The sequence below is a fragment of the Mustela nivalis genome (genome assembly GCF_964662115.1).
Source record: "Mustela nivalis genome assembly, chromosome: 1".
NCBI lineage: Eukaryota > Metazoa > Chordata > Mammalia > Carnivora > Mustelidae > Mustela > Mustela nivalis.
In genome coordinates, this window is record NC_139020.1 from 9,002,362 (window position 1) to 9,023,290 (window position 20,929).

The 20,929-nt window shown below is 43.4% G+C and overlaps 1 long non-coding RNA gene across 1 annotated transcript in view; it reads left to right on the top strand.

Annotated features, from left to right (window-relative positions):
- Nucleotides 1-468: 468 nt before the first annotated feature.
- The window catches only part of LOC309860634, a 67,835-nt gene continuing 47,374 nt past the window's right edge, over nt 469-20,929 (top strand). Inside the window, exon 1 of the long non-coding RNA XR_014309507.1 lies at nt 469-2,576. This is a non-coding gene — a long non-coding RNA (uncharacterized lncRNA). The remainder of the gene's footprint in view (nt 2,577-20,929) is intronic.

The following is a 20,929-nucleotide window of genomic DNA, read 5'->3' on the forward strand; positions in this document are numbered from 1 at the left end:
AGAGACAGGGAGGGAGAAGGGGCAGAGAGAGAGAATCTAAGCAAGCTCCATGCTCAGCCCTCTCTCCCATGACCCTGAGATCATGATCTGAGCCTAAATCAGGAGTCGGATGCTTAACTGACTGAGTCACTACCCTCCCCACCGCCACAAAAACCTTCATAACACAGGATAATTTATAGGATTTTTTTTTTTCTGCTTCCAGTGTCCAAGGTGAGAGCAGGGCTTTGTGTCCAGACCTGGAACTGTCCTTGCTCACGTGGCAGAGGCAGCAGAGGTGGAGGCATTTTGTGGTTCCATTAATAGAGGATGGAAGACAGAGTGGAAATGCTGGGGCTCCCTGAATGATGCCCTAAGGCTGGGAAGCAGCTGCAGTTCCTGTGTGTAGGCTGGAGGCCATTCCATGAAGTCCCTAGAGAAAAGGGGGCCTCTCATGGGTCTGGGGTATTTGAGGGCTAGGGTGCGTGAGGGTTGGGGCACGTGGGGGTTGAGGCTTGTGAGGGTTAGTTCGTGTAAGGGTTGGGTGTATGAATGTTGGGGAATGTGGGGGTTGAGGTGTGCGAGGGTTGGGGCATGTAAGATTTGGGTGTATGAGTGTTGGGGTGTGTGAGGGTTGTGGTATGAGAACTAGTGTGTGTGAGGGTTATGATGTGGTTGGGGTAGAGGGCTCAGATATGTGAGGGTAGGGTTTTGTGATCTCTTGGGCTATTTGGTGGGGGCTAGGTATTGTGGGTGGAGGTCACTGAACTTGAAGGGAGACTTTAGAATCCTTAGACTGACCCCTAACCCAAGCTTCTGATATGGTATCACAATACTATAAGTAGAACCTTCTCTGTCAAGTGCAGAGGCATTCACAGCTGAGCAGTGGAAGCAGCCCAGTGTGTCCTCTGATGGCTGACTAGGTAAGCACAGTGTGATATATCTATGCAATGGAATATTATTGAGCCTTAAAAGGAAGGAAATCCTGAGGTGTGCTATGACATGGATGAACACTAAAGACATCGTGCTCGGTCAAACCAGCCAGACCCCAAGAGCAAACCCTGTAAGACTGTACTGATAGGCTGTCCTTACAGTAGTCAAGCCCACAGAGAGCAACTAGAGTGGTGGGTGCCGTGGCCTGCAGGAGACGCATGGGGACTTAGTGTTTCACAGGGACAACTTTCAATTTGGGAAGGTGAAAAAGTCTGAAGATGAATGGTGGTGATATTTGCACAACAATGGGAATATACAGAATGCCACTGAGTTGTACGCTTAAAACAGTTAACCAGGTGGTGGGTATTAGAGAGGGCACGGATTGCATGGAGCACTGGGTGTGGTGCAAAAACAATGAATACTGTTACGCTGAAAAGAAATAAAAAATTAAAAAAAATTAATTCCCATTACACCCTCAAAAAAAAAAAAATAAGCAAAAATCCCCAAACAAACAAGAAACAGTTAAGATGGTAAGTGTTTTGCTATGTGTTTTGCCACAATTAAAAAAAATTGGAAGGACAACAAAATGGGTCTAACCTGGTACAACTTTTTCAGTGGAAAGAGAAACCTGGAATTAACCTCCTGAAGAGTAAGCAGGGGCAGAAGAGAGGGAGGCTAAGTTATCTTGCAGAGCAAATTTCTGGTGTATTGAAATGGAAGAAATACCAACTCAAATCTCATCTAAGTGGGATGAGTTCCTGGGCCCAGGATTGTGTATGTGTTTCACGTTCCTTGAACAAGGTGGACTTTCTTTTCTCTCTCCCAGAGCCTTTGGGAGCAGTGAAATGCTGGAAGCTTGGTGAGGTCTCCTGGGGACCCGGCTGGTGGGATTAGACCTTGCTCCAGTCCCTTCTCTCCAGCCTCATGATTTATTTCAGATGCTAACCCTTGCAGAGCACACTCTCTGCTCTGCTTAGCATTCCCCCAGGGTGAGATGCCTCCAAATCCTCTAACGGGAGGAGAACCCAGTCCATGGGCACAGCATGGGGTGGCAGGGAATGAACGTCAACCCGGTTCAACACAACTGCACAGAGCCCAGTGCCCTGCTCCCGAATGGCCTGTAGAGACAGTGCATAGCTCCAGGCAGGGCAGCCAGATGAAGCATAGGGCTTCCTCCTGAAAGAGCCCCAAGTGCAGCCGTAGGTTGAGCTTCACCACAAACTTAGTTCCTCAGGGTCATGGCACTAAGCTTTTTTCCCTTTTTATATTCCAGGGCGCTGGCTAGAGTGGGTTTGGCACACTAGTCTGGCCAAGCCCTTTTATTCCCAGCGGCAGCAGGAAAGGATGCACTCGGAGGGCAGAGCACGGGGCAGCACTGAGTGTGGGGCCTTCTGCGGCACGATTCCCTCCCCTCCTCGCTACTCTGTCCCCAAGGCCACCTGCGGAAGTCAGGTCTTCAAAACCTGGGGACTGTGTGAAGCCTGTGGGAGAGCCGCTGCTCAGGCAGCTCCGGACGGTCGGGCTCTGCCTGCCCTTCCTGGTGGCCAAGTCAGAAGCAGTCTTGGGTTAGAGTCGTGGACCTGACCTCTTGCTGCCACCGTGGGCCTGGCCTTGGAGATCCAGTGTCTCCATCTGCGGCTGGGTTCATGTTCCAGAGTCACTTCAAGGTGAGCTGCTCGCCTTCAAAGTCTTTTGGTATTTTGGCTTAAGCTGCTGTCCCTTTTGAGGTGCCGACAGATTGAAGTAACAGCTGGAGCCCTTGAGAGCGCTTGTTTATAGCGCTCTCTTCTCACATTTCTGGGTGGATTTCTTGTTGGAGATAATGTTCTATGAATCACCTTTGAAATGAGAATTTATCAGCTGATGGACTGTTCTCTTTGAATTGTCAGAAGAAGAATAAAAGTAGTGCCCTGCAGTGTAGTTTCCTAGGCCCACCACAAAGGTGGGCATGAACCCCCATATCCTCGGGACAATGCTTTCTTTTTGTTTTTTATTTTTTACTGAAAAAATTTTTTATTTGACTATTGACACACAGTGTTGCATTAGTTTCAAAGGTACAACATAGTGATTTGAGAAGTCTATGGATATGCTGTGCTCTCTCCAAGTGTAGTTACCGTCTGTCACCAGGCAATGTAGTTAAAATGCCATCGCCTATGTTCCCTGTGCTGTATCTTTCATCCCTGTGACAGTCATTCTATAACTGGAAGCCTGCATCTCCCACCCCCCTTCACCCATTTCACCGTCCATTCCCCCCATTCATCCCTCCATTCCCCTTCCCTCTGACAACCGTCAGTTTGTTTTCAGTATTTATAGGTTTGACTCTGCTTTCTGTTTATTCATTTTTTTTTTTAGATTCCACATATGAGTGAAATCATATGGTACTTCAGTCTGACTTATTTCATTTAGCGTAGTACCCTGTAGGACCATCCATATGGTCACAAATGACAAGAGCGCATCATTTGTCATGGCTGCGTAATGTTCCATTATGTGTGTATATATACACACCACATTTTCCCTATCCATTTGATGGATACATAGGTTGCATCCATATTATGGCTCTTGTAAATAATGCTGCAATGAACACAGGAGTGCATAGATCATTTTGGATTTGTGTTTTTGTTCTCTTTGGGTAAATACCTAGGAGTGGATTATTGGATCTTATATTTTCTATGTTTAATATTTTGAGGAACCTCCACACTGTTTCTCACAGCGGTTACACCAATTTACATTTGTACCATGCACCAGGGTTATGTTTTTTCCATATCCTCACCAAAACTTGTTATTTCTTGTCTTTTGGATTTTAGTCATTCTGACAGGTGTGAAGTGGCATTTCACTGTGGTTTTGATTTGCATTTCCGTAATGACTCATGTTGTTGAACATCTAAGTGTCTCTCAGCTATCGGTATGTCTTTGTTGGAAAAATGTCTATTCAGTTTCTCTGTGCATTTTTTGATTAGACTGTGTTTTTGGTGTTGAGTTATATGAGCTCCTTATATATTTTAGATACTAACCCCTTACTGGATATATCATTTGCAAATATCTTCTCCCATTCAGTAGGTTGCCTTTTTGTTTTCTTCATGGTTTCCTTTGGTGTACAGCAAGGTTAATACCCAGAAATTGGTTGCCAACAATCAAGTAGCAGAAAGAGAAATTAAAAAAAACAAACAAACAAACAACAAAACAACAAATCCACTTAAAATTGCATCCAAAAAATGCCTAGGAATCAATCTAACCAAGGAGGTGAAAGACCTGTACTCTGAAAACTATAAAATACCAATGAAAGAAATTGAAGATGACACAAACAAATGGAAAAATATTTCATGCTCGTGGATTAGGTAAATCAGTATTGTTAAAATGTTCACACTATCGAATGCAATCTACAGATTCAATACAATCCCTATCAAAATGCCAACACCATTTTTCACAGAACTTAGGAGAAATAATACTAAAATTTATAAGTATCACAAAACCCCCAAGTAGCCAAAATGATCTTGAGAATAAACAACAAAGCTGGAGGTGTCACGGTTTCAGATTTCAAGATATACTACAAAGCTGTCTTAATCAAAACAGTATGGTACAGGATACCATAGACCAATGGAATCAACCAGACAGCCCAGAAATAATGTTTATATGGTCAACCAATCTTTAGCAAAGGAGGGAAGAATATACAAGGAGGAAAAGATAGTCTCTTCAATAAATGATCTTGGAAAAACTGGACTGCGATATGCAAAGAGTGAAACTGGACCACTTTCTTACACTATACACAAAAGTATAACAGAATGGAATAAAGACCTACATGTGAGACCTGAAACCACAAAAATCCTAGAAGATCACACAGGCAGTATTTTCTCTAACATTGACTATGGCAACATTTTTCTAGATATGTCTCCTATAGCAAGGGAAATGAGCAACAATAAACTGTTAGGACTATGCTTTATTTCCTTTTCCTCAAAGAATACCACAATGGTTGTCCCCTGCTTCTTTCATGTCCCTACTGAGCAGCCAAATGGTCCCACTGTATTCCTGGTTCTGCTACTTCCTGCTGACTATGTCTCTGTGAGTCTTAGTTTCATCATCTATAAAGTGGGTATAATAATATTTCAGGGCTGCTGACACTTTGAGTGTCCATATGTGAAAATACTTTACTGATTTATAAATGCTATATGAAAGGACATTACTTTTCTGCTGAGAAGTCTACGAGCGAATGAGCCATTTGGCCCTCTCTGGAGTCACTGCCTGGAAGTGGGGACATAAGTCTTGATCATGCTGCCATTTTGAAATATTTTAAATGAATACCATTTCTCTCTCCTCCTCTTGGCTCTTTCCCTCCCTGCCACTTTCATCCAGGAGGTAATGAAGATTAGTTTTCAGTTCTTTTTCTTTTTCCTGGGAACCCAGCCTTACTGTTTAGAGAGCCTCTCAGAGTTGTTTTCCCCCTTGAATTTCTGCTTTACCATTGTGTTTACAACAAGAGTCAACTGTGGGTAATGCTTGGAGCCTGTGACAGTATTAGAAAGCCAAACAACTCTTGTCTTCCAACCCACAGAGACTGACGTTAATGTTAAGGCAGGATTTCCCCCCCCCCTGTGGAGGAGGTCATCAAGCAGGAGGACGAAGAACCACAGAGAGTGGGCGGAGGTCAGGGTCAGTATGAGCAGCTGGTAAACTCACTTCCTGAGAACTCTCTGCAATCCTGATTCAGCTCTGCCCCTACTTACTGAACCAACCTTTACGTCCAGCAGGGCTGGATTGTGTTCCCAGGCCTACAGAGAAGTTAATATCTGTTCAGTGGTTTGTTTAAAGGTTTGAATCTGATTGGGCGATTCAAACCAGTAGTGTCAAACTTTAGCCAGAGGTGGCTTTTGGGGAGGAAAGGTGAGAGTTATCCAAATATTGTGACATGGGCAGCTTTTATTTTGATTTTAATGAACTTTGTACAGTTTTCTGAGGCTCTTGGCAGCTGGGTGCTGACCTGATTCTTTGTGTATTATGAGGCTGTCACAGATGTGGCCACATAGTACTCAGGAGTGTGGTTCATCGACTGTGAACCTTGACATGCATGTTCTGGACTGTATTGCCAACCAACCATCTTGAGGAAATGATTGGCTCATCAATGTAACATCTCTCCCTGACCCTTGGTATTCCATCTTGTTCTTACTGAAAATTACCATGTGACAGCTCTTGGTGGTGTCCCTGTAAAGATGACAGAGGGATACATTGTACAAAAATTGCCTTCATACTTGGCATTTTGGCTGGCTGTTAGGGGGGTCACTGTTGTACAAAGTGATCTGCTCTGTCAAGGGTGGAAGGGAAAAAAGGAGGAGCTTCTAGCTCTTCTACAGGATGTCAGATGTTAGAAGAAGAGCTGGTAGAAGAGAAGACACTGGGGAAATCCGGCAGGCCAAGAGCATTTTGTGGTGTGTGCATGTGGGAGAAAATGGAAGTCCCACTGTTTAGGTGAAATGAAAGATTCTGAATAATCATAGATTCACAGCAAGTTGCAAAAAAAAAAAAAAAAAAAAACCAGCAAGTCCCATATACCTGCACCATCTTGCACCATCTTGCATAACTGTAGCATGGTGACCAAACTAGGAAATGAAAAGCATAGTGATTCTGAAATAGGTGACACATTGAAATAAATCATAGCACTAGTGCAAAGATAGTGTTAACAATTTTTTGAGCCCTTGCAACATGCCAGTCAGGGGACAGGGCAGCTGGAGTGTAAACAAATCAGTCTTGGGTCCTCCCCTGAGGAGTTACAGAATAACCAGGGAGATTGATATTAAATTAGAAATTATGCAGATAATTCATTTTTTAAAAATATTTATTTATTTGAGAGAGAGAGAGCAGAGGGATGAGGTATGGGGAGAGGGAGAGTCAGGCTCCCCACTGAGCAGGGAGCCAGATATGGGGCTCGATCCCAGGGCCCCAAGATCATGACCTGAGCCAAAGGCAGAGGCTTAACTGATTGAGCTACCCAGGAACTGCCAGCTAATTCACTAATCACAATTGTGATAAGTGCTATGAAATGAAAATATAGCCAAAAGAAAAAAAAGTTGAGTTCATGATAATATAGCCTAAAGCAAAAAAAGTCAAGTTCATGAAAGAAACCTTAACATTTTCCATGATGTTTAGAAATCTTCTTTTTTTTTTTTTTTAAGATTTTATTTATTTATTTGACACAGAGAGATCACAAGTAGGCAGAGAGGCAGGCAGAAAGAGGGGGAAGCAGGCTCCCCGTTGAGTAGGAGCCTGATGTGGGGCTCCATCCCAGGACCCTGAGATCATGACCTGAGCTGAAGGCAGAGGCTTAAACCACTGAACCACCCAGGTATCCCATTTAGAAATCTTATTTTAAGATTTATCTATGATTCTGGAGTAGCTTGCTCCTATGTACATTTATAATTGTGTCCTTTCTTGGGCTTATTTTTGTCACATTTTCTCCCCCATGTCTGTGGAAGCCAAGTATGTCTCAGAGTAAATGGACACCGACAATTGTGCCCACAAAGGGCACTTTATGAGGGTTTTTTTTAACGGAAGTCAGCAATTTGGCTGCAGAACAGGAGTCAGAACTAAGAGGCCTGCTCGTTGGTATCGAGCAAGTAGGAGTGAGAGCACCCAAACGGACGTCTGCCAACAGGGAGAATTCTGGAATGTTGGTTGTGTTTGCAAGACCCCAGAACATCCTGATGGTAAAGCCTGCTGCCTCTGGCTTCAGGGGGCCACTTTGGCCAGGCACACAGACGGTTTAAATGTACAGGAATCATTCCTATGGTTCACAGCTAGGACCTACTTGGGAATCCTTATGGTTTAAGTGAAGAGGGGGACAATTAGATTTGTGTTCCCTGTTAAATCTAAGAAGTGGTATCTGGGAAACTCAGACTGAATGCACACAAGAGAGTGACCCACCCCACCTACTTGGCAAACTTGGTACAGGTGGCAGAAATAATACCTGGATAAACACCATTGGTCACTTAGGGCATTTTCTCTATATCAACATTTGCTGTAGGAGGTTCTCATGTCTCCTAGCTCTTGCCAAGCAAACAGTGTGCTTTAGACAAGAAGTGGGAAACAAAGGTTTGCCAGAAATGGTCGGGAGTAATGGGCCTTAATAGTGGTGTTGGCAGTGGGGTTTCTCCTCTGATGTCAACTCTGGTTTTTGTTAGATGAAGTCCTAAATTTAGGATACCATTGGAGGCATGTGATAGACAGAAGTGGTGACTTCACTTCTGTCTTTTGTAAGTTTTCATTCCTCATTCTGTGTTCTGCATCGCTGAGCCTTTCAACATGCACCCTTAATACAGAAGCAAGACCTCCACTTCAATCTCTGTATTTGGCCACCTAAAAATTCCAGTAATTGGCTTCCGTCAGTGAATGAGTGGGGGAGGGGAGGCCCCATGAAATCCATTGCCCCAGCCTAACTACCCTCCCACCCTGCCCCCCAACCGTGGGGAAATCGCAGGATCTGTTGATGACCCTCCTGATGTTAGTCTTTTTGTTCAATTTCATTTTAGTTATAATTTCTAAGACTGATTTCTCCCCCCAGAGTGCTAGAGTCAAGTTTGGGAGAATTTGTTATGGTTAGCGAATGCTGGTGAGCAGATGGGTATGATCTTGGGCCTGGAAGCCTCATGTACCTGTCCCTGCAGGCAGATGCTGCTCCAGGTCCTGGGGCAGGGCTGAATCACCCTGCATCCCCTAGGGCCTGACATTGTGCCCCACACAATTCTTCTTCTTCTCCTTCAACTTCCTCCTCCTCCTCTTCTTAGCACTTATTGTGTGCAGCCTGCTTTACTGTTGAAAGGTAGTAGCTGGATGGTATAGGGCTTAAGAGCTGGGCGTTGGAGAAGATACATGATTTTGAATCCTACTCCTGCCACTTATTCTCTGAGTCTTTGGGTAAGCCACTCAACCTCATGTGTAAAATGGGGATAATAAGACCCACCACACAGAGCTGTGAAAATGAAATGAGATGGTGCCTCACACTTGGTACAGAGCCTGTGGATTGTCTGTTCCCCCGTTAGAGTGTAGGCCCCGTCATAGCACAGACATATCTGTTCCCTTCTATATCCCCATGACTGGCCCATAGTAGGTGCTCAATAAAACATTTGTTAGATTAATGAAAATGTGTTTTAGATTTCCCTGTGATATTACTTTGAAGAGAAAGTGAAATTTAAAGATTTGAGGAGTGGTGATATGAGACATTTATATTGGAAACAAACTAATTGGAGAAAGATTTTATATTTTTTTATCAGCATGAGTTATCCATGTGTATCTTAGTATTGGGAACTAATTTCACATTTATTTATTTATTTATTTATTTATTTATCCCCACCTTTTAAATTTTAAATAATAACTTCTTTTTATTAGTTTCACTTTAAAAAATGATATTTTTTTTTTTTTAGAGAGAGAGAGAGAGAGAGTGGGGGAGGGGCAGAGGGAGAGAATCCCCCAAGCAGTCCCCCTGCTGAGCCAGCAGTCCAAGTTGGGGCTCAATCTGACAACCCGTGAGATCATGACCTGAGCCAAAACCAAGAGTCAGACCCTTAACCAATTGAGCCACCAGGTACCCCCATTAATTTCACTTTTAAATAAATTTATTATTTTAGTTGAGAAGTCATCATTTTTCTAGATGGTATTTTTCAGGATTCCTGAAACTGACTTACATAGTTTTATATCTTTGGCAAATATACATATATATTTTACAGATTTATTTATTTTAGAGAAAATGTAGTGGGGAGGGGCAGAAATTGAGAGAGAATCTCAAGCAGACTCCCCACTGAGTATGGAGTCTGCCCTGGGGCTTGATCTCATAATACTGAGATCATGACCTGAGTGGAAATCAAGATTTGGATGCTTAAATGACTGAGCCATGCAGGCATCCCCATATGTATGTATGTGTGTGTATGTGTGTTTGTGTGTGTATGTATGTATGTATGTGTGTGTGTATTTGAATATTTATTTATATATTTTAGAGACAGAGAGAGAGAGCAAGAACAGGGGGGCAGAGGGAGAGGGAGAGAGAGAGAATCTCAAGCAGACTCTGTACTGGGTGTGGAGCCTGATGAGGGGCTTGATCCCACAACCCTGGGATTATGATCAGAGCAGAAACCAAGAGTTGGATGCTTAACTAACTGTGCCACCCAGGCAGCCTCCTTATATATATGTTTAATAGAATTATGGTTTTTGGCTCCCCATAGAATATGGCAAAGACTTCCCCTCTCTTCCATTCCTTCTCTTTCCCACTTCCTTTCTTGCTGTCTATCTCTGCCTCCAAGGAGAAACACTATAGTGCATTAAAAGTATTTCTGAGCATTAGGATGTAGGGAATCGATCCTTCTGGACCACATCCATTGGATGGACCAAATCTACTTAAGGAAGGAGGGTGTTTGAGTATGTTAGCTTCTCAGGAAAAGTTTTAAATAAAGTTGAAACAGTGTTTTTCTTTAGAAGTTACTCAGCTTAGTAATTCCATAGGTAATTAGTAATTTTTTTGTTCTCCAAATTGCCAAAATCTGATATTGACCAGTGTCTAACTCAGTTGGGAATGAGTTGGACACTCATTCAGAGCATTCTTTGCGATGTGTTTTAGGGACAGTTCTTTAACCTGCCACCAGATGGAGAAGTTACTCCACTTAAGTTCTGATTCATGTTTGCCGCGTTCAAACAGGTTTTGGCACTTTTCTCCTTTCTGGAGTGGATGTTTGGCATTTTTTTGGATACAGAAGAGAGAGCAGCCCATGAGGTCTTATATTTGAACACTTTATGTAGGAATTAATGTGTATGTTTTTAAAGATTTTGGCACTTAATGTGCCCACTTAAAATATCTAAAGTGTTATGTATTTTTTAACCCTGAAGAGACTGGTATTGACACATGAGTTTGATTTTTTTTTCCGTAAGATAGATTTTGACTTTCCATTTCATGACTTCCAGCCACCAGGCTGACATCCCCTTTCTTTGAGGGATTATAACACAAGGTTAATAATTACGGGCAAGAGTGTTGGAGATTCAAAGCTCTGTATTCAAGTCTAAACTATTCCACTTGCATGAGCCACTTGCATGAGCCACTCAACTCTCAGTTTCCTATAATGCGAAATGCTTATTTCACAGAATTACAGGAGAGTACAATTGTGGTGATCTAGCTGATGGCCCCTGTATAGCACCTATGCCATGGTGCTTACAGTAGTTGTGTTTACTGTTAGGCTGTGAAAAAGCAGTTAAGAACAATATTTCCCCCTCAGTTTTGCTGAGATATAATAGACTATACAGTATTTTATATCTCTCTCCAATGCATTAAAGTTTCAGACTATGCTAAATTATCATTTAGTTAAGGCCCCTTTGCTTGCTCTTCTAATTGTCTCCTGCATCCTTGGGATAGGCTACTCCAGCGCTTCTTGGGGGAGAGTGATATTGCCTCCCCAGGGAACACTTGGCAATATCTGGAAATACTGATGTTTGCCACAATAGGGGAGTGGGTGTTAAGTGGCATCAACTGGGTAGGGGCAAGTGTTGCTAAAGATCCTACACTGCAGAGGACAATCCTCCACAAGAAAGAATGGTGTAGTAGCCCCAAATGTCAATAGTACTATGGTTGAGAAACATTGGGCTATAAGGTACTGAGAAGAAGAAACTTTCCTTGTCTCTGGTCTAGTCAATTCAACTTGATTAAACTCCAAGCATATACTAATTAGGACCTCTGCTTGATTCTGGAGCTCCTGAGGATGAAAAGACACAAGCTCGGTCAAGTATATGTGAATGGTCTGGGGTTGTGCTCTACCTACAAGCTAGTACATTAGCCTGTTACTGTTTCATGGATGCCAGCAGAAGACACAAGGCTCCTGGGCCAAAGACAAAGGACTTGTTATTCATGGCATAGCAAGTGGAATGAGCATGATGTTGACATGGATTCCTTTTATCCCGTAAGTCCTATGGGGCGACATGAGGGTGCCTAGGTAGATATTAAGCATGAAGTGGGTTTACAGCACAGCTAAGGAACACAGAACTTGGGCATTCCAATGCTCTTAATAATAAGTGGTAAGCAAATTTCTTCTTTGGGGGGAAGACAGTATCTTATCCCTCAAGGGTATAAAGAATTATATACAAGGCATAGAGGATATGGAGCAAGATATCTCAGATTGGTAATGTTTGAGAAGGCTTCATGGAGAAGACATCCGAACTGGGTTTTGAAGGGTGAATAAGACTTGGGCCCACAGACAAGGGAAGAAAAGTCTTCTCTTTTCTTCCTGATAATAGATTAACTTCTCTCCTGTACATCTTATCACAGGTGATGTGAGGACAGGGGACACTTCTAGAAAAGTTCTGACTGAGTTTGATCAACTAGTGAACATATGTGGAATGTTGCTAATTATGTTACATCTTACATATAACATTAATTTACTGTGAGAAGGTGAACTACATTTTTATTATATGATTTTTTTTTTTTTTCATGCTGCGTCTGTGGTCTTAAACTAACCCATAGGAACAAGTTTCTCTACTACCAGTAGACCCTCCTTCAACACATTTCAACACAGTGTTAGGCCAAGGCTGATGGACTAGAAAGCAAGGCCTACTGGCTCACCCACAGAAGACACTGTGGAGGTGATAAGAGCAAGGAATGATGACTCTAATGGGTAAGCATGAGAGCCATTTGGGTAGGCACCAGAACAGAGCCTTGTTGTTCATGGTAGTATAATCTGGGTACACTGGCTATATTCAAAGCATCAAAGGCTGGGCAGCGAGGGTGTGAAATGGAGCCCAACTGGGGGGAATCCTATGTGATACTATCCCAGAGTAGAATATTATACCACAAGGAAAATGGTGGGACTGGGCTCCATGTATGGACATGGATAAACCCCGGTCTTAAACCAGATAACCAGAAACCATTCTGCATACTTTGAGCACGAAGGGTTGAATACAGGAAGTCAGGTCCTACAAAATTATTGGAAGGGTTGGGGAAGGGGCAAAACCCAAGGGTGGGGGTACTCCCTGAGTATCAAGAAGGCACAGGCAGCCACTATTGCTACTGCAGAGCCCATGTAATTATCGCTGCCTGAGGTTGAGGAAATCCACCTTTGTCCTCCAATTCACCTCTCATTGGTAAGAGAATAGAAACCCTGTTCAGAAGGGATTCTGGGAGTTGTTCTTAGGCCTCTACATCCTGTGACAGAGCTGAGAGCAAAGAAGGGGGTGGGATGGGGGCACCTGGGTGTCTCAGTGGGTTAAAGCCTCTGCCTTCAGCTCAGGTCATGATCCCAGGGTCCTGGGATCGAGCCCTGCATCGGGCTCTCTGCTCTGCGGGGAGCCTGCTTCCTCCTCTCTTTCTCTCTGCCTGCCTCTCTGCCTACTTGTGATCTCTGTCTGTCAAATAAATAAATAAAATCTTTAAAAAAAAAAAAAAAAAGAAGGGGGTGGGATGGTGCTGGGGCTCCAAAGACAAGACTAACATGATACGTGATGAAACCTCTCCCTGAAGATTACCTATGGCATGATCCCACCCATTTTTATACAATGGTGTGTTAGAGCTGGTGTGAACTGGCTTATGAGAGCCAATAATTAAATTTTCAGGAACTTTGCAAGCCAGTTGTTAAGCAGAGCCAACATTAAAAATAAAATTATGTATATTTATAATGTTATACTAAAGACAAGGGTAACAAATATGCTAACCTCATCACCTAGTTATCTTACTGAATTTTACTCTTATCTATGCTTTTGAGGTTATTTATGTCTATTTTATCTGTATGGTGAAAATCCTACCTACTGGCATGCCACTACAATCTCTTTCAAACTCTGTGTTCGGTGGCATCACCTTGGTAGCTTGAAATAGGCCACCAGGGAAGAGCTTATAACTGACATGAAAGAGACCAGCTAATGCTACAAACCAGGCTTGATTGTTCTGTATCAATATACACATGTGGACATAACAAAATGGTGGACAAAATGTTAATAATGATGAACAGATTGAATTTAAAAGTTGGTTATGTCTGTGGCTGTTACATCGTGACTGGCACAGGAATTGAGGAAATAGCCTCCCAATATTTGAGAACTTTTGTCTGATTCAACAAAGAAATTGCTCACATGACTGATGAGAAGGTGACTTGCTACCATATACTTTGTTCAGTTTGCTTTCTTTTTACTTGTTAATGCAAACCAAAATATCAACCAACATTTATCTTGGAACTACATTGGTTTCTCCATTGCAGCCATAGGTTGGCTGCAATTATGAAGGTGTGGCAAAACTGAACAAAAAAATACTGCGTGAGTCAACTAACTGTGATTTACAAACAGGATGTATGGGATTTTATGTATTTGATCATTATTTGCAAATTGTGTTCTATGTGTCCTTTGTATCAAAAATGTGTAACAAACTTATATAGGGATACACGCACATGCACACACACTTTTGATTTTTGGAGAGGTGGTTATTAAACATTTATCGTTACACCTCTGCACATATATATAGCAAGGGGATGATGAGCAACATTCCAGGTAACTGTTACTTTGGGGGGAAGATCTAAACAGGCCTCTTCGGCTTGGTCTTTCTCCCCTCATTTGGCATCTACTCAGTCATCCAAGTTCAATGCTGAGGATTCATTGAGGAATCCTCCCCCCAAGTCACATCTCCTCACCAACTGTTGTTGGCTCATCCTCCTGCATTGTCATGGTGTTCACGAATCCGTGTGCTTGGTACCCAGTGAGAAACACCTCGTGTCACTGGCTTCTCGCCTCTGACATGTAGGGAGCAGCCTGTGGAGGAGAATGTGTTTGCCAGAGATCATGGAGGACAGACAGGGAGCCAGAGAGCTCTCTGTTTCACCTGGGTTCTTCAGCAAAATGGCTGTGGGCATTTATCAATGTAGGGGAAGCCAAGCTCTGCAAAAAAACCTAATTGATGGACGTATGTAATCAATGTAGAGAGAACTTGGAGCAGTTCATAAGAGGAGACTGAAAGATGCTTGAAACGAAGAAAGTGACCTCCCAGGGTAGGCCCTACAGAAATAGCATAGGAGAGGATGGGCAGAGTCCAAGAGGAGAGATGCCACCTGGAGTGCTGGTACTGCTCTCGGGGTGGAGCAAGTGGAAACTGGTGCTCAGGGCTTTGCTCTGACCCCGCAGCGGAGAAGAGCCTCCTGCCCGTGTATGGAATGGGGACGCAGGCCCCAGGAGCTACGCCACCTCCCCACCACACAGCTGCTTCACAATGGAAGCTCTTAGAGAAGAAAGTCAGGAAAGAGGGAGGGGAGAACAGCTAGGGAAGGGTGCTCGTGAGGCCCGGCCCATCGTCCAAGCTGCGGTAGCAGAAACTCGTTCCTGAATCTGCCCTCGTCATCTGTGTGCATAGGACAGTAGTCAGCCATGCTCTAGGCAGACACCCTTTCTGCTCAGATGTGGTTTTCTGTGCCCATAATGTAGCCTCCCCCTGCCTCCTTCTCTTCCTCCCCATGTCTCTCCAGAGCACCGTCCTTGCTTAGGCTTCAGAGGAGAGAGAGGAGGCGCACATTGTTGCACCAAGAGTGCCCTGGCCTTACCCACCGACGTCAGCATCTTGCGGATTATACTTCTTAAATGTGGACATACCTAATGCCCAAGTCGACTCCGAGGCGAATGAACACACATCTAATTTAGTTTCTAGTTCACAGGGTCTTATAGTTCTGCTGTTTTCACCATGTCCTGCATTTGAAAGACTGGTCAGTATTCAACGGGGAGACTCAGACCAGGCAGAGCCCACTCTACTCATGTGGCCCAGTCCGGTAGCCTGAGCTGGGCACAACATGGGGACAGCGCAGTCTTTCAGAATGTGGTTCAGCTTCCAACCAAGTGTGTTCTATGTCGTGTACAGATAGCAAAGAAATGAAAGTGAGTTTGTGGCTAATAACTTGGAAATTCACAATGTAAAGACACTACCTACCCAGTCAAGGCAACCACAGAGTCTGAGGATACAAAAGGGCTTGACTCCACTTAAATGAGGGAACGCCAATTGAAGATGTGGCTTCATACTTCTTCCAACAGAGCAAGAAGCTGGGTGGTCCTGTGCCCAGGGAGAAGCTTCTGGGTTCACTGTGCCAACCCTGGAGGTGGGGGGGACACGCACCATGTAAGCTGCAGGGTACTCTCCTTCGGAGCAGAGGAGAGCACGCTTTCTTGATGCTGGCTTCTGTGTTTCCTGTGTTTAAGATTGCTCACTTTGGCAGCATCCATCCCTCAGACAGACACAGAAGGCCTTATCATCCCCGTGTAGAGACAGGCACAGCGAGAAGGGGCAGGGCGGGAAGGCGAGGCTGCAGAGCCATGAGGTCTACCAGGAAGCCCTTCAGTGTGGCCTGCAGCCCGGCCTCCAGCTGTCCTTTTATTTCCTGCTTGCGCCCGTGCTGCTCGGCTCCGTCCGGTTCTCGTCCAGGAAGGGAAACACTGGCCGGTGCTCCAGTCCATTAATCATTTTCAGGCTTTGTGACTAGCCACGGAGCTGGATGGAACATTCTCTTAAGACATAGAAGCGCCCTACGGTTAGATCAAAAGGAGCCTCTCCCCGCTGCAGCTCTTCATTACTTGGCAGCTGTGTTGAGAGGCTGCTTGGCCTTGGCCGTGGGTGTGGTCGCTCTCATCACACTGCGCTGAAATTCTCTGCACTGTTTGCCCAGCTGGTGTCTGTTCAGAGAGCTATTTAGATCCTTCTATGGAGAGGATTTTTTGGAGAGGTGGTTATTTCCGTTCTGGAGAAACCACTGTGATTAAGTACATATAAGAGAAAGGCATTATGATGACTAATCCGAACAAAATCAATGATTCCCTTTCTGCATTATACATGATGATGTTCGCCGTCCACCACTTCTAGCGAGAATGTGGGTGTGACTTTGGGGTCAGGGAGGAGCAGGGAAGAGCCACTGATGCCACCGAGCATCTCCGCATCTCTCCGCTGGGGAGAAGGACTGGAAGCGTTAATGATGTGATTAGGTGCCCAATCAAAATCTGACCCAGGAAATTCTTATCCATTGTAATAAGAGAAAACAACTGAGGGAGCAAGGATTTCTGGTTACCTTCGATGCGGTCATTTGAGGCCACCCAGTCTAACCTCCCTGTCCTGTGGGACGCTTTCTACAAAACCTGGCTTGAAGCTTGAAGAATCTCTGTTCCCCTAAATCTCTACCCAGCCCAGAAAGTGGAAAGACACCTTTATTTGAATGTTATCGGTGACAGGATACTCACTACCTCATGAGAGCGTTCCAGTTTTTGAATGGCTTTAATCGTTTGAAAGGTCTCCCTCACATTCGGTTGAAAATGGTGTGTCTGTTGCTTTTCTGTCTCAGTCTGGGTCCTGCTTTGGGGACTAAATGGTAAAATCTAGCTGTCTTCATACTGGTTCTTGCAGCATTTTAAGATGACACAGTGTTTGTGCTTCTGATTGTCTTCTGTCTGAATGTCCTCACTGACCCAAAGGAGGAATACCACTCTGCAGGCATCCCCCAGTTCAGGTAGAGGAGGGGGGGTATATTCATATTTGGATATTCATATTTGGATATCTGTGGCCTCCTTTGTTCATGACACTATACTTCTATTAATTCACCCATTCTAAGACCTTGTTTTTTTTTTTTTTTTTTTTTTTTTTTTTGGCATCTATGTCACACTATTGGCTCATGTTTACCTCCAAGTCCGAAGAGCAATCCACCTCCTATTCATTTAAATTTCCTCGTACCAGAGCGTTTGGAAAGAACCAGAAGCAATGTTGACCTAGTCACTACTCACTTGTTTTGCTTTTATCAGGGACTTTGAATGTGACATTTGATACTAGAGTCTTAGGCAAGTGGATGTATTATGTTGATAGGCAACTTTGCATATTTTTTTGTACTTAATGTGATAGGATCACATCAAGTTCATGTTCTCCTTTGGGAATGGTGGCTGGAGCTTTGTTAGACTGTGTGTGCAGGCCACAGCCACGTGAGCAGTTGAACAGGCTGAAGGTGTTAATCTCAGTGAGGAGCCGGGCCTGTCCCAGTTAGAAGTTTAAGAACATTCATGGGCAATGTTTACGGGGCCCCGGGATAATCTTCTCACCTTCTGTCAAAAGCCTTTGCGTGTCCGGTGCTGGGGTTAGATTTGGGGTGAGCAAAGCGGCACCAGACACAGTCCCACCTTCAGTGTCTAGGACAGCCTTTGGGGTAACTACTGTTGTGTCTTATCCAGAGCTGACCTTCCAAAACTGTTGGGTGGGCACATTCATTCAAAAGTATATTTGTCTTATTTCCTGAACCAGTAGACAGATAGTACCTAAGAGATATCTACTTTGAGTAGACAGAGCCTGTCCAAAAATCTCTCTTCATCTGTCATCATTGGGACAGTTGGCAATCTGGTGATGAACATGGACCAGAGAAGGTGCCTGACAGAGCCAAGCGAGTCCTGACCACTGAAAAAGCAGGAGCAGTTTCTGTTTTCGCCTCCTGTGACGAGTCGTTTGTTAGCCTAAATCCCAGGAGCGTAGGCAACTTGCTCCTTCTGTGGATTTCCTTGCGGCTTATGCCTAATATTAAATACTGGACGTTTACAAATTTTATTTATAGCCTGTTAAGTTTCCCCCATGAGTACATCTTGCCTCCCTGCCTAGTTTGTCTGATTATTGATATCTCCCACAAACTTCAGTATGTTGTTTGCCAATGAAAAGGCCTAAATAAATAAATGTGGAATTCAACTGTGAAGATCTGAGAGGAGCTGGCTTCTTGCTCAGAAGAAAGGGCAAGAGAAGAAAAGAAGCAGAGTTTTAGGAAATTCATGCTCCGTGCTGGGAACTTTATATTTGGTATTTTCCACAATCTCCATAAGACTTTCAAGTAAGTATTAGTATCCTCATTTTGCAGAACAGAAAAGTACATCTTAGAGAAGTTAAGAAACCTATCAAAGTTCATAGGAAGAAGAGATCAGATAGGATTTGAACTCAGGTTTCTCTGTTTGAAGGAGCAGCGGGGCTGTGGAGCCTGTCTGCTCTCTGTGAAGGCACAGAGGGCTTGGAAGCAAAGATGCTGTGTGCGGCCGTGAGCTGCCAGGTGGCCACCTTTGAGTTATCAACCAGAACCATCTCACTACTGAAGAAAGACAGGAGAAAGGCCAGGGCTGAAAGGACAAAGAGGCAAATAAATAAGAAGTTGGGAGTGTGAAGAAGGAGAGGAAAATCACAGAGTAAAGTTCCCTGTGCAGGAAGAACCTCACATCTGTTCCGTGGAGCAAAGTGTTTATCAGTGAAGTAATTTGTAGATCTGTAAAAAGGCAGAAAATATATGATGATACTGTGGCAAACTTGATTCTAAAGTTAATCTGGAAAAGCAAATGCACTAGAAGAGCCAAGAGACATTTTTAAAAAGAGTAATAGGGGAGATCTGTGCTTTCCTTGATGTGGAAGTGAATTTAAATTCATAGTAATTAAGAGAGTGAGATGCGGGGCACCCGAGTAGTGCAGTTGGTTAAGCGTCCGACTCTTGGTTTCGGCTCAGGTCATGATCTCATGGTTCGTAAGATCCAGCCCCACGTCGGGCTCCATGCTCAGTGGGGATTCTGCTTGAGATTCTTTCTGTTTCCCTTTGCTCCTCTCCCCACCGTGCTCTCTGTCTAAATACATAAATCTTAAAAAAAAAAAAAAAAGGAGCGAGGCGCCCGCCAGCATTCAGCCAAGAGATTAGCAGAATAAAATAAAGAGTTGATGTCGCACACTTGAGTCCAAATCCTGCAGGCAGGCCAGGCCGGCTGCAAACTCAGCTAGGGTTTCTATTTGCCGTCTCGAAGAAGCAGAATTGCTTCTTCTTTTGAAAACCTCAGTCTTGGCTCTCAAAGCCTTCAGCTGTATGTGGAACACTGGTATATGCTTAAGGGGTCATTTTACATCAGGGAAAAGAGGATGAATTAGTGAATAAGTTATGTTTTACAACTGGCTGTTATTGGGTAAAATTGAAAAACAATAAAGCGAAGATTTAAGAAGTTAAATTTTTAAAAAAAGTTATATCCCTTACTTGTACCATGTACAAAAATAAACTTGAAATGATTATAGATCTGAACATAAGAAGAGTCTTTAAACTACTAGTAAAAATATAGGAAATATTTTCATTATGTTGGAGTGGGCAAGGCCTTTTAAATAATGACATGTGACCTGGAAGTCATACTGTTTTAGAATGACGCATTTGATAGTATTGAAAGAAAACTCTCCTATATAGCAAAAAGTAATAAAATCCCAATTAGAAAAAAAACATCATGAAGGTGGGGAAAATATTCACTATGTATAGCTATAAAAAATTGACATAAGAAGTGCCTAAGTGCCTAAAAAATCAGTAAGAAGCAATGATCAATCCAGTTTAAAATAGCAAAGAATATGAAAAAACAATTCACAGGAGAAAAAGTATAAATAGTTTATAAATAGAAGAGGTGCTTAATCTCACATATAACCAAATTAATACAAATTGGAAAGACTAAAAAGCACTTCCTCCAGATAACAAGAATTTAGAGAATTAATAGTAGTCAGTATTGATGGAGGTTTAATATTTTAGAAGCAAATTTGGCAATATCTATTAAGAAGAAAGAAGTGACTATATTGTGACCTTATAATTCTACTGCTTCATCTACCGGGGATTGGTTAAGTGACTTCTAGAATGTTATTCAGTGTTTAAAGGAGTGAGATATTTACTGTGTATTCTGACATAAAGAAAGTCTATAATAGAAATTTAGGTATAGGGGTGCCTGAGTGGCTCAGTGGGTTAAGCCGCTGCCTTCAGCTCAGGTCATGATCTCAGGGTCCTGGGATCGAGCCCCGCATCGGGCTCTCTGCTCGGCGGAGAGCCTGCTTCCTCCTCTCTCTCTTCCTGCCTCTCTGCCTGCTTGTCATCTCTCTCTGTCGAATAAATAAATAAAATCTTAAAAAAAAAAAAAGAAATTTAGGTATAAACAGCGACTTCTAGGGACAGCTAGATAGCTTAGTCGGCTAAGCATCCGACTCTAGATATTGGCTCAGGTCATGATCTCGGGATCATAAGGTCGAGCCCCACATCAGGCT